This window comes from Callithrix jacchus, chromosome 13 (genome assembly GCF_049354715.1).
Source record: "Callithrix jacchus isolate 240 chromosome 13, calJac240_pri, whole genome shotgun sequence".
NCBI classification, from domain to species: Eukaryota; Metazoa; Chordata; class Mammalia; order Primates; family Cebidae; genus Callithrix; species Callithrix jacchus.
In genome coordinates, this window is record NC_133514.1 from 11,554,844 (window position 1) to 11,570,543 (window position 15,700).

At 41.4% G+C, this 15,700-nt stretch overlaps 1 long non-coding RNA gene across 9 annotated transcripts in view; it reads left to right on the forward strand.

Moving 5' to 3' along the window:
- The window catches only part of LOC118146732 (uncharacterized), a 122,271-nt gene that overhangs the window by 64,126 nt on the left and 42,445 nt on the right, over positions 1-15,700 (forward strand). For all 9 annotated transcript variants that reach the window (XR_013525459.1, XR_013525458.1, XR_013525462.1 and 6 more), the window contains one exon: positions 12,786-12,856. This is a non-coding gene — a long non-coding RNA (uncharacterized LOC118146732). The remainder of the gene's footprint in view (positions 1-12,785; positions 12,857-15,700) is intronic.

Genomic DNA, 15,700 nt, shown 5'->3' on the forward strand with positions numbered 1-15,700 from the left:
CTAAAGAGGCCAGTGAGAGGCAGGAGCTATGCCTAGAAAGGCCAGCTTGAGGAAGTTTTGGGCCCAGACAGCCTGTCAGGGGACAGGAGCTGGGCCTGCAGAGGCCACCATGAGATATGCCTAATGAGGTTAGTGTGAGGCAAGACCTGGGTCTGTGGAGGCTGCCAGGAGGCGAGTAGAAACTTGTTGAGGGAAGACCTCTGTGAGGCACAAGCTGGGCCTGGAGAGTCCACTGGGAGACAAGAGCTGGGCTGGGGAGGCCACTGTCACTCACGAGCTGGGCTTGTCCAAGCCACTGGGAGGTAGAAGGTGGGCCTGGAGAGCTTGACTTGAGGCAGTTTGGGTTCTTAAAAGGCCACCAGGAGCTAGGCAGGAGCTGAGCCAAAAGAGGTTGTTGTGAGGCAGGCAATGGCCCTCTAGGCACAGCTGGGAGGAAAAGCTCGGCCTTGAGAGGCTGACTTGTGGACACTTTGGGGCCAAATAAGCCACCCAGTGGCAGGAGCTGGGACTAAAGAGGCCATCGTAGGGGAGCTGGGCCTGCCGGGAGGCAGAAGTTGGGCCTCAAGAGGCCACTGTAAAACAGGAGCTGGGTCTTGGTAGCTGGCCATGAAGCAAAAACTGGCCCTTGGGAGGCCAATGAGAGGCAGGAGCTGAGCCTGGTGAGGTTGACTTGAGAAGATTCTGGGCCTGGAGAGAAGGCTGGAAGGCAGGAGATGGGCCTTAAGAGTCCACTGTAATGATGGACCTGGGCCTGTGGAGGCTGCCATGAGGCAGTAGCCTCATCTGCAAAGACGACCATAAGGTGGGGTATGGGCCTAAATAGACCACTGTAAGCCATGATCTCAGCCTGTAGAGGCCAACTGGAAAAAGTTCTGGGCCTGGAGAGGCTGCCGGCAGGCAGGAGTGGAGCCAAGAGTCAAGCACATTACATGTATTGGGCACTTTATTTCCCTTATATAATGAAATATAGACCTCACCATAATGTGGAATTAGTAGGCATGTTAAGCTTGTTTTCCTGTGACTAGATGGTCCCATGTGAGTGTGATGGGAGAAAGTGACAGATCATCAGGCATTAGATTCTCACAGGGACCGTGCAACCTTGATCCCTTGCTTGCCTGGTTTGCAATAGGGTTCGTGCTCCTAAGGGAATCTAATGCTGCTGCTGACCTGAGAGAAAGCGGAGGTCAGGCGGTAACGTGAGCAACCGAGTGCTATAAATACAGATGAAGCTTCCCTCGCTGGACACCACTCGCCTCCTGCTGTGTGGCTCCTTACAGCTCCATGGCTCAGAGGTTGGGCACCCCTGCTCAAGTACATCCAAGAGGACCCTTTCCATACCAGTCATTATAGTGGTCAATTGCAGCAACCACTTTGCTCCCAAAGCATGTGCCTGAGCTGGCATTTCATCATAATCAACAGGAAGTGGTAGCTTGAGTCACTTCCTGAAAATCACCAGCATCCCATTTCCCATTGGCAAGGAGCTCAGCACTGCCCCTTGGATAACCAAACCTGTGCCCAAATCCCATCTGCATGGGTCTGTCTCCTGGGACCCTTCCTAGTATCAACCCTGTATTAGTCAGAGTCCAATCAGGAGACATAAACCACTCAAAAGGTTAAAGTGGTAAAATTTAATACAGAGAATTACTCATGATAACAGGGGACCAGCATAATGAGAGATTGGCTAGCACAAAGCAAAGAGAACTCTAGGGAATATATAGGACTAGCCAAGGCCAGGCATGGTGGCTCATGCCTCAAATTCCAGCAACTTAAGAAGCCAACACAGGACAATTGCTTGAGGCCAGGAGCTAGAGACCAGCCTGGGAAACACAGCAAGACCCTGTCTCTGTTCAAAAAAAGAAAAAAATTAGCTGGGTGTGGTGGTGCACACTTGTAGTCCCAGCACCTCAGGAAGCTGAAGAGGGAGGGTAGTTTGAACCTGGGAGGTCAAGGTTGCAGTGAGTTATGATTATCCCACTACAGGCAAGCCTGGGTGACAGAACAAGACCCTGTCTCAAAGAACAAAACAATGAAGACAACCATTTACAAACAGAAAAGAAATAGAGCTAATAGGGTGGTCCGAGTGCAGTGGTGTTTACAACTAATTGATCATAACCAGTTACAGATTTCTCTGTTCCTTCTCCACTCCCCCTGCTTCACTTGACTAGCCTTTAAAAAAAAAAAAAAAGAAAGAAAAAAGGAAAAAAAAAGAAAAGAAATAGAGCTAATAAGCTAAGATAAGGAAAAATGTTGAAATGTGATGAAGCAACATGAAGTCTTTTATCTATTTAAAATAACATATAATACCACGTGTTGGCAAAGGTATAGTGAAATGGCACTTTCTTAAACTATGGGGTAAGGGCGGGTATTTAAATTGTATATAAGCCTTCCAAGGTAAAGCTTGGCAGTTTTTTTAAAATCAGAGACAGTATCTCACCATACTGCTGGCCTCAAGCAATCCTCCTGCCTTAGCCTCCCTCATTAGCCTTAGTGCTGGGATTATAGCTGGGAGGCACCCAAAACCTTGTCAATTTATATCCAGGGCAATGAGAATGACCATTCACCACGACTCACAATAATCTCATTTCTGGAAATACCTTGGGAGACAATTCAATCTAAACAAAAGGTCATCTGCACAAACACTGAAAATCTGGGAGTAATTCAAGACAGAGTGGTTAAATGAAATGAGAAACAGTTATAAGAAATTAAAGGTATTTATAGGCACCTGGTAAAAGATTAGTTAGTGCTAGTTTTTTGTTGTTTTGAGACAGGGTCTCTGTCACTGAGGCTGGAGTGCAGAGGCCTGATTGTGACTCACTGCAGTCTCAGCCTCCCTGGACCCAAGTAGCTAGGACTACAGGCACATGCCACCATGCTAGGCTAATTCATGTATTTTACCATAGGGATGGTGACTCCCTTTGTTACTGTGGCCTATCTCAGACTCTTGGCCTTAGGCCGTCCTCCTGCCTCAGCCTCCCAAAGTGTTGTGATTACTGGTGTGAGCCACCACACCAGGCCAGCTGATACTTTTATTATTATTATGCCACTCAATTAAAAATTATTTGGCATTAAAGCTATCATTTTCTAGGCTATGGGACAATATGTGTCCTACAGCATAATTTTTAAAACATACACAGTCATCCCTCAGTATAGAGGATTAGTTCCAGCCCCGCACCTCAGCATGTACCAAAATTCATGCATACTCATGTTTCACAGTCAGTCCTCTGGAACCCACATATAGGAAAAGTCCAAATATTGGTTGGGCATAGTGGCAACCACCTATAGTCTGAGCCATTTGGAAAGCTGAGATGGGAGGGTCGCTTGAACCTGGAAGATTATGGCTGCAGTCAGCTGTGATAGCACCACTGCTCTCTAGCCTGGACAACAGAGCAAGACCCTGTCTCAGAAAAAAAGAAAAAGGTTAGAAATTGTAATAATGTCTGTCGGGGAACATTCCAAAAGCTAAGTATAAATTGTAGTGTGGAGACCCCGTAACGCCGAGGCAGGAGCAGAAGGCCTCAGCCTGTTTCCACATAAATAATGAAGAAGAAAGTAATTAGAAGTATAACCGTGGTAGTTATTAGTTATTCATACGTGATCTTAGTTATTCATAGGTGATCTTATGTCTTTTACTAATGCCTCTCAGGTCAGCAGTGTGAACCTGGGGTGACATTGTGAAATGAATGACACGAAGGCAGGATGCTCTAAGCCCTCTGTCACGCCCGCCCACATAAGGGCTGCTGGAGGGCGCCTCGGCTATGTGGCAGCACCAGCGCCAGTGCTGTGACAATGCCAAAATGGCCAAGACGTCTCCTTCCTGGGGAAGCGTGGAGAAAACTCCGCTTCTCCAAGCTCTTGGGGTAAGGCCTGGCAGCTGTCAGGCAGGCCCGCAGACATCCAGGGCTTAGCTATGTGATGCTGAGCTTCAGTGGTCACATTCCATGTCTACTCTTACATTCTACTTCTGCACCCAGTTCCTTTTGTCTTAGCAAAGACAATCAGTCATAGTAATAGAAATCTTAAATGTTTTAGTTTTTTCTTGATAAGTATGGAAAAAGTGCTGATGCATTTTGCTCCTTACCTCACTTCAGGTGCCAGAAATTCCCGAGCCCCTACCTTCATGTCACGTGATCTACTTAACCCTATCACTGCCACGCCCTATCTACCCTGCCCCCAGTCTCTACCATGCCCTACCTACCCTGCCCCCAGTCTCTACCTTGCCCTATCTACCCTGCCCCCAGTCTCTACCATGCCCTACCTACTCTGCCCCCAGATTTGCAACTCAATAAAAGTGAGAGCATCATTTGGGGCCACTGCTGGTCTCTGCAATTTGGGTAGCATTGGACCCCTGGGCCCAAACTCTCCTTTTCTCTATCTCTGTTTCTTGTGTTTTTATTTCTACAATTTCTCATCTCTGCACCAGCCAGGAGCGGCTCATAGAACCCTGTAGGGCTGGACCCTATGTGAATTAATGAAGCAAATGGTGATAAATTAGTACAACTGACTTTCTGGAGTTTCTGACAATAAAGGTAAGAAAAATGCAAAACACAGGAGAGCATAAAAAAATAAATTAGGGAAGCATTCCACGTGTATAACAGGATGCCCCGGGCCGTGTGTGTGCAGCAGCAGTATGTCACGACATGACATACCTTAGAGAGAAGTTAACAGATGAGGAAATGGATAAAAATGATCAGAGGATCAAAATACTGATAGCGATAGTCGAGCAAACCCAGAAGAATCTCCCTGACCGATGTCGGAAAAGGGGGAATATTACAGTGTGTGCTGAAGTTCCTGTACAATATTGTTTATTTGCTTTTTGTTTGTAAAAAATGTATCTACTAAAAGTTTTTCTTACTGTCAAAAAACTGTGGGATTAAATCATTATAATTGATTCTTCTGTTTATTTTTAAATTTATTATTGTACTTTAGGTTCTGGGGTACATGTGCGGATCATGCAGGATTGTTGCATAGATACAAACATGGCAAGGTGGTTGCTGCCTTCACCCCCAAATCACCTACATCTGGTGTTTCTCCACTCATTATCCCTCCCCACCCTCCCCACCCCTCACTGTTCCTCCCCTAGCCCCCCCTCCCCAACTGACCACAGTGTGTGATGCTCCTCTCCTTGTGTCCACGTGTTCTAACTGTTCAACACCTGCCTATAAGTGATAACATTCGGTGTTTGGTTTTCTGTTCTTGTGTCAGTTTGCTGAAAATTATGGTTTCCGTATTCATCCATGTCCCTATGAAGGACATGAACTTATCATTTTTATGGCTGTGTAGCATTCCATGGTGTATATGTGCCATATTTTCTTTATCCAGTCTATCATTGATGGGCATTTGGGTTGGTTCCAGGTCTTTAGTATTGTAAACAGTGCCGAAATGGACATAGGTGTGCATGTGTCTTTAAAATAGAACAATTTATAATTCTTTGGATATATACCCAGTAATGGGATTGCTGGATCATATGATATTTCTGTTTCTAGTTCCTTGAGGAATCACCACACTGTCTTCCATATGGTTGAACTAATTTACACTCCCACCAGCAGTGTAAAAGTGTTCCTATTTCTCCCCATCCTCTCCAGCATCTGTTGTCTCCAGATTTTTTAATGACTGCCATTCTAACTGGAGTGAGATGGTATCTCGATGTGGTTTTGATTTGCATTTCTCTAATAACCAGTGATGATGAGCATTTTCCCATATGTTTGTTGGCTTCATATATTGTCTTCTTTTGTAAGTGTCTATTCATATCCTTTGCCCACTTTTGAGTGGGTTTTTTTGTGTGTGTGTGTAAATCTGTTTTAGTTCTTTGTAGATTCTGAATATTAGCCCTTTGTCAGATGGGGAGATTGCAAAAATTTTTCCCATTCTGTTGGTTGCCGGTTCTCTCTAATGATTGTTTCTTTTTTGCTGTACAGAAGCTCTGGAGTTTAATTAGATCCCATTTGTGTATTTTGGCTTTTGTTTCCATTGCTTTTGGTGTTTTAGCCATGAAATCCTTGCCTATGCCTATGTCCTGAATGGTTTTGCCTAGGTTTTCTTCTAGGGTGTTTTATGCTGTTAGGTCTTATGTTTAGATCTTTAATCCATCTGTAGTTAGTTTTAGTGTAAGGTCTCAGGAAGGGCTCATTTCTGCTTTTTGCCCATGGCTAGCTAGTTTTCCCAACACTATTTATTAAACAGGGAATGCGTTCCCCATTGCTTGTTTTTCTCAGGTTTGTCAAAGATCAGATGATTGTAGATGTGTGGTGTTGCTTCTGAGGCCTCTGTTCTGTTTCATTGGTCTATGTCTGTTTTGGTACCAGTACCATGCTGTTTTGATTACTGTGTCCTCGTATAGTTTGAAGTCAGGCACCATGATGCCTCCAGCTTTGTTCTTTTTGCTTAGGATTGTGTTGGCTGTGTGGGCTCTCGTTTGGGTCCATATGAAATCTAAAGTGGTTTTTTCCAATTCCGTGAAGAAGGTCACTGGTAGCTTGATCAGGACAGCATTGAATCTGTAAATTACTCTGGGCAGTATGGCCATTTTCATGATGTTGATTCTTCCCAACCATGAGCATGGGATGTTTTTCCATCTGTTTGTGTTTTCTCTCATTTCACTGAGCAGTGGTTTGTAGTTCTCCTTGAAGAGTCCTTCACATCCTTTGTTAGGTGTATTCCTAGGTATTTTATTCTCTTTGTAGCAATTGTGAATGGGAGTTCACTTTGGATTTGGCTCTCTGTTTGTCTGTTATTAGTGTATAGAAATACTTGTGATTTCTGCACATTGGTTTTGTATCCTGAGACTTTGCTGAATTTGCTTATTCAGTTTCAGAAGATTTTGGGCTGAGATAATGGGGTCTTCTAAATATACAATCATGTTATCTGCAAATAGAGACAATTTCACTTACACTTTTCCTAATTGAATGTTCTTTATTTCTGTTTCTTGCATGATTGCTCTGGTTAGAACTTTCATACCATATTGAATAGGAGTGGTGAGAGAGGGCATCCTTGTCTTGTGCCAGTTTTCAAAGGGAATGCTTCCAGTTTTTGACCATTCAGTATCATATTGGCTGTGGGTTTGTCATAAATAACTTTTATTATTTTGTGATACGTACCATTGATACCTAGTTTATTGAGGGTTTTTAGCATAAAGGGCTGTTGAATTTTGTCGAAGGCCTTCTCTGCATCTATTGAGATAATCATGTGGTTTTTGTCTTTGGTTCTGTTTATGTGATGGATTACGTTTATAGACTTGTGTATGTTGAACAAGCCTCGCATCCCTGGGATAAAGCCTACTTGATCCGGATGAATAAGCTTTTTGGTATGCTGTTGCATTCTGTTTGCCAGTATTTCATTGAAGATTTTTGCATCGATGTTTATAATGAATATTGGCCTGAAGTTTTCTTTTTTAGTTGCCCCTCTGCCCGGTTTTGGTATTAGGTGATGTTGGTCTGATAAAACGAGTTGGAGAGGATTCCCTCTGTTTGTATTGTTTGGAATAGGTTCAGAAGGAATGGTAACAGCTCCTCTTTGTACATCTGGTAGAAATCGGCTGTAAATCCGTCTGGACCTGGGCTCTTTTTAGTGGGTAGGCTATTAATTACTGCCTCAACTTCAGCCTTTGTTATTGGTCTATTCAGGGATTCAACTTCTTCCTGGTTTAGTCTTGGGAGAGTGCAAGTGTCCAGGAATTTATCTACTTCTTCCAGATTTACTGGTTTGTGTGCACAGAGTTGTGTGTACTAATCTCTGATGGTAGTATGTATTTCTATGGAATTGGTGGTGATCTCCCCTTTATCATTTTTTATTGCATCTATTTAATTCTACTCTCTTTTCTTTTTTATTAGTCTGACTAGTGGTCTACCTATTTTGTTGATCTTTTCAAAAAACCAGGTCCTGAATTTGTTGATTTTTTTGAAGGGTGTTTTGTATCTCGAGCTCCTTCAGTTCTGCCCTGACCTTGGTTATTTATTGTCTTCTGCTAATTGACAGAAGACAATTAGCTTTTGCATTTGTTGGATCTTGCTCCCTTTCAATTTTCATGCTAGGATGTTAATTTTTGACCTTTGTTTGCTCCTCATGTGGGCATTTATTGCTATGAATTCCCCTCTAGACACTGCTTTAAATGTGTCCCAGAGATTCTGGTACATTGTGTCTTCATTGTCATTGGTTTCAAAGAGCATCTTTATTTCTGCCTTCATTTATTATTTATCTAGTCTGCGTTTAGAAGCCAGTTGTTCATTTTCCATGAAGTTGTGCAGTTTTGGTTTCTGAATCCTGAGTTCTAACTGGATTGCACTGTGGTCTGAGAGACTGTTATGATTTCTGTTCTTTTGCATTTGCTGAGGAGTGATTTACTTCCAATTATGTGGTCAATTTTAGAGTAAGTGTGATGCTGTGCTGAGAAGAATGTATATTCTGTGAATTTGGGATTAATAGTTTTGTAAATGTCTATTAAGTTTGCTTCGTCCAGATCTGCATTCAGGTCCTGGATTTCCTCGTTCATTTTCTATCTGGTTTATCTGTTTAATATTGACCGTGGAGTGTTGAAGTCTCCCACTATTATTGTGCAGGAGTCTAAGTCTTTTTGTAGGTCATTAAGGACTTGCTTTATGTATCTAGGTGCTCCTGTATTGGGTTTGTGTCTATTTATGATTGTTAGTTCTTCTTGTTCTATTTATCCTTTTTACCATTATGTAATGCCCTTCCTTGTCTCTCTTGATTTTTGTTGGTTTAAAGTCCATTTTATCAGAGACTAGGATTGCCACCCCTGCTTTTTCTTTGTTCTCCATTTGCTTGGTAAATCTTCCATCCCTTTATTTTTAGTCTACTTGTGTCTGTGCACATGAGATGGGTCTCCTAAATACAGCACACCAGTGGTTCTTGGCTTTTTATCCAATTTGCCAGTCTGTGTCTTTTGATTGAGGCATTTAGCCCATTTACATTTGGTGTTAATATTGTTGTGTGTGGATTTGATCCTGCCATTTTATTACTGGTTGGTTGTTTTGCTCTTTGGTTGGCATAGTTTTTTCATTGCATCATTGGTCTTTATTACTTGGTTCTTTTTTGCAGTGGCAGGTACTGGTTTTTCCTTTCTGTGTTTGGTGCTTCCTTCAGGAGCTCTTGAAGGGCAGGTCTGGTAGTAACAAAATCTCTCAGCAATTGCTTGTCTGTAAAGCATTTCATTTCTCCATCACTTATGAAGCTTAGTTTGGCTGGACATGAAATTCTGGGTTGAAAGTTCTTTTCTTTAAGGATGTTGAATATTGGCCCCACTTGCTCCTGGCTTGTAGGGTTTCTGCCGAGAGATCTGCTGTGAGTCTGATGTGCTTCCCTTTATGGGTGACTTGACGTTTCTCTCTGGCTGCCCTTAGTATTTTTTCATTCATTTCAACTCTGGCGAACCGGACAATTATGTGCCTTGGAGTTGCTCTTCTAGAGGAGTATCATTGTGGTGTTATCTATATTTCCTGTGTTTGAATATTGGCCTGCCTTGCTGGGTTGGGGAAGTTCTCCTGCATAGTATTCTGAAGAGTGTTTTCCAGCTTGGACTCATTCTCCCTGTCATCTTCCAGTGCCCCAATCATGCGTAGGTCTTTTCATGTAATCCAATATTTCTTGAACGCTTTGTTCATTTCTTTTCACTCTTTGTTCTCTTTTCTTGCCTTCTCATTTTATTTTATTGAGTTGATCTTCAATCTCTGATACCCTTTCTTCTGCTTGATCTATTAGGATATTGAAACTTGTGTATGCTTCATGAAGTTCTTGTGCTGTGTCTTTCAGCTCCATCAAGTCGTTTATGTTCATCTCTAAGCTAGTTATTCTAGTTTTTCATCTAACCTTTTTCATGGTTTTTAGATAGAACATGTTCCTTTAAGTCAGGGAAGTTTGTTATTACCCAACTTCTGAAGCCGCCTTCTGTCAGTTTGTCAAATTCATTCTCCATCCAGCTTTGTTCCCTTGTTGGTGAGGAGTCATTATCTCATGGTGGGGGAGAGATGTTCTGGTTTTTTTGATGGTTTCATTCTTCTTGCTCTGGTCTCTCCCCATTTCTTGGATTCATATGGTTTTGATCTCAGGTAGCTGCTTGGTGGGGCCGCCTTTCCTTTGCCTGCAGAGGTGCTTCTGGGCTGCCACAGATTCAGTGGAGCTGCTGCATTTTTTATTTACTCAGGAAAATTAGGCTGGCTTCTGCAGTGGCGGCTTCCCTTCCACCCACTGAACTGGATTGCTCCTGGTCACTCTCTGGTGTTCTGGGTGCCTAACTCTGGAGTGAGAGTTTTTTGGCCTGCTGGGCCTTGTGTGGTGGGGGGAACCATCCTGTCATTTGGGCTGTTTCCCTGCATTCCATTCTCCTTCTTACTAGGGGGGGCAGCTAGCTCCATCCCACTGGCTTTTTAGCTCTCTCAGCATCAGCCAGTGCTTCTGCCTAGATCTATGCTGAAAGCCCCGGCACCCCAAAGTTGCTGTTCTGCCCTGTTCAGGCAGCTCACTAAGGCTTTTAAGCTCAGTGAAGATCTCCTGTTCTGTGGGTTGTAGAGGGCTTGGGTAGAGCACTGTATCTGAACCGAAGTCCCAAAGGGGGAGATCCCCCAGTCTTGGAGATTGCTGAACTACATAGATCTGTAGCCCAGGGCAGATGCCTCCTCACCGCTGCTTCTTTTCATAATTCACTGATGGCCTTCCGATGTTCATGTAGACTGGGTGAGGGGCATGATTGACTGGCCAATCGGTCATGAAGTTCAGTTGGGTAATTGGAGGTGTGTCTATGCTGGGGCAGTTGATGGAGACTCCAGTTAGCTTGTTATTCAGGAGCAGGGATGTAGAGAGCTACTCCTGGTCATCTGAGGCCATCCTTTCAGGAATCTGTGCTTTCATAGATTGAAGATTTGAAGATTGGAGACTGCCATGGAGCCCTGCACAAGTGGAATCTGGAAGGCCATAGGAAGAAAGATATTTAGATAGTACTTAAGGAAATAGAGGTACAACTACCAGGACTCTGTTTTTTCAGCAGTCTTTCTTGTATATCTGAGTGCCTATGAAGGTTTTTTTTTTTTTTTTGAGAGGGAGTCTCGCTCCGTCACCCAGGCTGGAGTGCAGTCGCATGATCTCAGCTCATCACAACCTCCGCCTCCAGGGCTCAAGCAATTCTCCTGCCTTAGCCTCCCTAGTAGCTGAAAATACAGGTGTTTGTCACCACACCTGGCTAATGTTTGCATTATTAGTGGGGAAAGGGTTTCACCATGTTGGCCAGGCTGGTCTTGAGCTCCTGATCTCAAGTGATCTGCTCACCTCGGCCTCCCAAAGAGCTGGGATTTTAGGTGTGAGCCACTGCACCCGGCCCTACCTGTGGAAGATTTAAGGGCTTCCTAGCTAATGTGCACATGAAAAAGGTAGGACATATAAAGCATAATTGAATTTTTATTACCACTAATGTGTTAATCTTTCTGGGAAGAGTATTCTCAAAGAGAACATACAACTTTATTATTAGACCTTTGTGTGCTTAGCATTCACACATTTCAAATATTGCAGGTGATTCCCTGGACTGTTTTGGGACAAAGAAAAGCAATGGGACCTTCTTAAGTGGTTTCTGTGCTGAGGAATCAAGACTGCCAATTTGAAGTGACACAGTTTAGTCTTTTAACCAGAGATAGATAATGGACAAGAGACAGTGGATCTTTCTACCTTGTTTTAGGTCATCAGGTTTCTTCCAGTTTAGGTAATAAAAGTTACGTCATTTATTAGTTGAATTTTAAGTACAAATTCAGGATAGATACTTTGTCAGGGTAAATTATCATCGGGCTCTGGTATATATTGGCTGTAACTATTTGCAGCTCAAGGTCAGTTTTTATTGAATATTGTGTATATTCAGACAGGTAGAGGAAGAAATAGGTAACCAAAATATATTTTTAGAACAGAGGCCATATCTTAATTATATCAAGAAACATTATTTAATGTACAGATGGCTGACCTTTACCCAGATTGTGTTTTTGTTTTTTGGAGGGATGTCGGGGTCCGGCACGTCTGCCGGGGGACTACCGACCCGCGGGAGTCCCCGAGACCGCCAACGTAGATGTCTCGTTCAACCTGAGAGAGAGAGTGCGCGGAAAAGAAAGAACATAGAAAAGTAGAGTCTGGAGGGCTGCGTGAAGATTATGGCCAAAACGCAGCAAATTTATTTTTGTGGGTTACAGCTTTTATACCTTTTGTCTTGTTTACATTTACCTCATCTCAGCAGAAAGAAACAAAGGGGAAAACAGAAAGGAAACAAACTCCATAAAATAGATATCCGGGGCTTGTGATATCCTGCTCAGGAAGCAGTTTAAGGGGGCTAGTGGTAGCAGTTTACATTTCAATGATTTTACATTCCAAAGATACAATGGCGCCCTTAAGGTGGCTGGTTAAACCTGTTTTTCATCAGGAGCTAAAACAAAGGCTTGGCTCCAGGAAAATATGGGCAGAGGTCTCTGCTCCTCTTAGACATTTCAATTGCAGCAAGTTTATTGCTTACACAGAAACTGAAAGGGGACATGGAAGCAGACAGCACAATGTCCTCATAAACTGCAGGCCTTTGCTTTGCATTCTGTTGTTGCTTTTAGTGAGTCAGCTTACGGCCCTGTCTCACTCGACAGCCCTCGAGGTGAGGAAATGCAGTACAGGTCCAGCAGCCAAACTGGGACGAGTCAACTAACTGTCTCGAGCTTTTGGCACGAACACCACAGAGGGAGAAGCTGAATATGAACTGGCAGTTAAAAATTTGTAAAGAAATCGACTTGCTCATTTTCATTGTATGTTTTTGCTCTGAGGTATTTTCCATGAACTGTTTGCTGATCCTTGCCCTGAGCCAGATGATGACCACTTGACTGTTGCCACCAAGGTAAAGTGGCCTCTTGTAACATTAATTTTCTCACTGCGTCAAGTTTTGCATATTATTTACTTTTAAAATTTAGCAGTGGTTTATCTATCTTTTTTCATGTTGGTAATACAAAGTTGGTCAGAGAAAAGCATAGATATGGCTAGTTGATTAAAAAAAAATTGTTTAACCTTGTTAACTAACAAAAGATTGATTAAGTACTGTGATGGGGTGGGCGCCAAAAGAAAATGAACTGGAAAATACATAGTGACAGGAGAATCACATTAGAAAATGCTTTCCCCAATAAAGGAAATATAAAATTTGGTTAAGGTTTGTTTGGATAAATATTAATGTCAGCTTTTAAATCATACTAGTGTTCCTTTCATAATATTTATGCCTGTATAAATCTTCAGTGAATCAAATTACTTGTAGTTATCATGGAATCTCCCTGGTACCTTTTGTTGGCAAACTGCACAGCACATAGCATACAGCTTTGTTTGCACATGGTGTCATATCGTTTTTAGAAAAGATTTTTTTTTGACTTATATTATTCTGTAGTGAGACTAAAATAATATTAAAATTTGTAGAAAAATAGCTGGATATGGTGGCCAGATTGTATCTGCTTTAAAAATATAAATTGTAGAAATGTAAATTTCTGTTATTGAAATTTGTACTACAAATGGATTTTTGTGTGTTTTATAAGTTGTCCATAAAGGGTATATGTAAAACACTTCACCTCATTAATAACATTTATTTTACTGCAAATAACCAGTTATATAAGCAGACTCTTAACACCAATATGGTAAGACTTCAACACCATAATTTTGTCATTGTAGCTTATTTAAAGTATCCACTCGAAGTCTTGATATTACATTCAGAAATCTAAAGTTTCAGATTTTTTTATATTTAGTTGTTTAATCACTGAAGTTCCTGCATACTCTGAGCTACTGGAAGTTATAGACATATTTGTGTGTATCCTGGAGCACCTGGAATACAGCCTTCCATGTAAGAAGCGTCGTAATTGTTGCTTTTTCGAGATGGAGTTTCACTCTGTCACTCAGGCTGGAGTGCAGTGGTGGGATCTTGGCTCACTGCAGTCTCCACTTCCTGGGCTTGGGTGATCCTTTCCCTCAGCCATCCAAGTAGCTGGAACTGTAGGCCTTTGTCACCATGCCTGGCTGAGTTTTGTGTTTTTTGTAGAGATGGGATTTTGTAGAGATGGGATGTTGCCCAGGCTGGCCTTTAACTGTTGGATGCACATGATATGCCCACCTCAGCCTCTCAAAGTACGGGGGTTACAGGCATGAGTTGCCACATTCAGCCTTAATAGTTGTTTAATCTGAATAAATAGATGAATAAATTTTTATATAATGGAATGTTGTAAGTAATATACATAATGTATCTATTGATTAAATACTGCAGTTAAAAATATTGCTTACATTTGTATTATTATATAATGTTTAAGGATGTATAAGCTTAGATGTGTTATTTTGAGAAATTATGCCATAAATAAAAAGGAAATAAATTAGAAATAGATCATTAATAGCAAAGAGGGTTATATATTTTCTAATATAATTCAACTGGAATCTTGAATCATGATTTTAGACTAAAATTTCTTAAACATTTTATTAGCCCCAACTCATGCTCTAATAAATACACCTTTATAAGTCATGCATTACTCTTTAGAATTCTGGTGACCAATTCTTTCTCTGGGTGGAAAGTTGATGGAAAGTTCTAGTTTTCCCTCTCTGTACTAATAACAGTCAGGTAGTGGGAGATGATCATGGCTAGTTAATTGAATGTTTTATAGTAATCAAATTAAACTCTGTATCACAGAAATATTTGTTCAACACTATTCGTAGCATAAGTATTAACCTGTATCGTTAGGGCTACGAAGGAACAGAAGGCTCAGTTACATATCTATTTCTCCGCGTGCTTTGTTGTACGCCATGTTGTTTCTTTTCTCTCTCGGCCACAGCTCATATTACACTGACTAGTTAGGCCGCTTTGTTGTTTCTCCCTTCTTCCTCACGTTTTAAAAATGATTTATCCTCAACTAACTTTTTTCTGACAGATCTCATTTCTTTAGTGACTGGTCTTTCAGTCCATCCGTGTCTTCATTGTCAGCATACTTAGTTATGGCTTTCTCTTTACTTATCTATGTGTGGCTTTCATTCAACAATTACTGCCCACAAGATTTACTGGGTTTTTTTTTTTTCCTTTTCTTTGGAAGAGCTGAATTTATACACTTATCTTTATCTTTTTGACAAACAGAATAAAAGCAATGAATACTATTTGCAATGCCAACCCACTTTTTAAATAAAGTACTACTATAAACTAAATTCTCATTTTCCCCCACAAGAAGTGATTTATGCAAATAATTACCTCCTGCATATGCCGGTAATGAATGATTCTCATGTTTTTAGCTCATAATTAATAAAGTAATGATGTGCTAAGTAAATTATTGCTTTGTAGTATAATTCTGCTAATTTGCATGATTCATTTAAGAAGCAAGTGTAGTATAGTGCCAGAAAAATAAAGTTTAGAATTTGTGAAAAATCACATTGTGTTCTGAAAATGAGTTTATCTAAAATCTAAAGAATGATTTCAGGTCAAGCTGTGGCCAAATGTATCATTCTGTGGTATATCTGGAGGTGTAAAACCCAAAGGGGAATTAGAGAGAAACAGTTTGAATTGCAGTTTTTATTGAAATTGAAACTTGAAAAGATAATGCTGGGATTTTTGTATGTTTATATATTTTGATTGTCCAATATAGATCTACAATGAACAGTTTAGGAAAAAAACATGGGGAGTAGTAACTATGTGGGACTGTAATAACAATTTAGTGTTGTAGTAAGTGGAAGTCAT